The following is a 2,668-nucleotide window of genomic DNA, read 5'->3' as shown; positions in this document are numbered from 1 at the left end:
ATACTTCATACATTATATAAAATATCCATAAAGTATTTAACATGAAATAGGACTAATTAATGTTGTGTTTTACAAGCACAAAATCGATTGGCTTGTGAGGATTACACTAACAATCTCCCACTAATACTAAAGCCATTCACCCATGTATCTAATACCAAAGCCATCTAAGTGGCAATCATGTTTTTGCTAGGATAGAACTTTAGTGAGAGGGTTATCTAAGTTGTCTTCTGTGGGTACTCTCTCTATATTAGTATCACCTCTTTCAATGATTTCCCTGATTAGGTGATATCATCATCATACATGTTTGGATCGTTGATGAGATCTAGGTTATTTTGCTTGCATAATGGCTCCATTGTTGTCACAGTACAAAGTTACGAGATCAACAACACTAGGAACCGCACCAAGTCCAATTATGAACTTTTTGATCCAAACTCCCTCCTTCGTTACTTCAGATGTGAAGACGTATTCAGCCTCGATTGTAAAATCTACAGTTATTGCTTGCTTGGAACTTTTTAGCTGATAACACCGCCATTTAAGGTAAATATAAACACACTTATAATTTGCTGTCATCCTTATCAGATTGGAATACAACATCTCTATATCCTTTAACTAGGAGTTCAGCCCATCCATAGACCAAGAAAACATCTTTAGTTCTTCATAAGTACTTAAGGATATTTTTCAAAGCAATCTAGTGACTCTCACCTAGATTCGATTGGTATGTGCTCGTGACACTAGCATATGCCACATCTGGTCTAGTACGTAGCATGGTGTACATGATGGATTTTATAGCCCATGCATACAGTATCCTCTCCATCCTTATCCTCTCATCACATATCCTTTGAGATGTGAATGCCATGTGACATAGGCAAGTGTCCCTTTTTGGACTCGATCATGCTAAACTCTTTAGCACCTTATCTGTATAAATGGATTCGGACAATCCTAGTAGCCTTCTTGATCTATCTCTATAGATCTTTATTCCTAGAATCTAAGCTGCTTCTCCTAAATCCTTCATGGAGAATTATTTGGATAGTCAGATCTGGACAATCTGCACATCGGTATATCATTTCTTGTTAGTAATATGTCATCAACATAAAGTACAAAGAATACAACTGCTTGTCCATTTACCTTTTTCTAAACACATAGATCATTTATATTCTTGATGAAATCATATTCGTTAATAGTTTCATCCAATATGAGGTTCTAGCTCTTAGACACTTGCTTTAGCCCATAAATAGATTTTTAGAGTTTGCATACTTAATGTTGATTCTTCTTGGATGTAAAACTTTCAGGTTGTGTCATGTATACTTCCTTTTGCAAATTCCTATTAAGGAATGCTATCTTTACATCCATCTTCCATATCTCATAATCATAACATGCAACAATAGCAAGTATGATCCTAATAGATTTAATCATGGCTACGAGTAAGAAGGTTTCCTCATAATCGACTCCTTCAACTTGGTTGTAACCTTTAACAACCAACCTAGCCTTGTATGTTTGTACATTACCATCCATGGTAGTCTTTCTCTTAAAGACCCATTTACATCCTATGAGTTTTATCCTTTTAAGTGCATCAACCGAAGTCCATTCTTAGTTGACTTGCATGGCATCCATTTAGGATTTCATGGCCCCCAACCACTTATTAGAATCAATATTAGATATTGCTTCCTCATAAGTAGTAGGCTTTTTTTCAATTGGTAGAGCATCTCTTTCTAGCATAAATCTATATCTGTTTAGAGGCTGTCTCTATCTCGTAGATGTTAAGCACTTGTGTTTAAGTATCCAATGCTTTAACCATCGGCTCAAGTTCCAAAAGGATGTCAATTTGTAGTTCTTGAACCTCTTCAAGAATTATTTTACCCCCATTAGTCTTTTCAAATAAAATCTCTTTTTCTAAGAAAGTGACATGCTTTGAGACAAACACCTTTGTTCGGTCGGATTGTAAAAATAACATCCTACAGCTTGTTTAGGATACCTTAGAAACTTGCATACGTCTAATCTATCTGCAAGCTTATTAGATGATGCATGCTTCACATAAACTGTACATCTCTAAATCCTTGTATAAGACAAGTATGGCATTTTACCATACCACATATCATATGGTGTCTTATCAACCGATTTGATTGGAACCTTGTTAAAAACATAAGTAGCAGTCTTAAAGGCATATCCCCAAAATGATATTGGAAGGTCTGCCTTACTTATCATGGAACGAACCATGTTCAACAAGGTTTGGTTTCTCGTCTCAGACACTCCATTATGTTATGGAGTTCCAAGGGGAGTCCATTATGATAGAATCCCATTTTTGTTAGATAATCCAAAAACTCCAGACTAAGATATTATCCTCCTTGATCCAATCTAAGAGTGAGAATACTCTTCCCGATTTGTTTCTCAACTTTAGCCCTAAACTTTTTAATGTTTCAAAAGCTTCAAACTTGTACTTCATTATGTACACATAACCAAATCTAGAATGTCCTTTGTAAATGTAATGAAATACGAATAACCTCATCTGGCTAGTTGTTTAAGGGTCCACATACATCTGAATGTATTAGTCTTAGGAGCATACTTGCTCTTTTAGCCTTTCCAGTAAAAGGAGTCTTAGTCATCTTACCAAAGAGACAACGTAAGTTCCATATGATTCATAGTCAAATGGATCTAGATAACCTTGTTTATA

Source organism: Theobroma umbraticum, unplaced genomic scaffold (assembly GCF_002168275.2).
Source record: "Theobroma umbraticum cultivar Fairchild unplaced genomic scaffold, ASM216827v3 scaffold_81.0, whole genome shotgun sequence".
In the NCBI taxonomy this organism is placed as follows: Eukaryota; Viridiplantae; Streptophyta; class Magnoliopsida; order Malvales; family Malvaceae; genus Theobroma; species Theobroma umbraticum.
The sequence above is the reverse complement of the archived record's forward strand: the minus strand, read 5'-3'. Positions refer to the sequence as shown.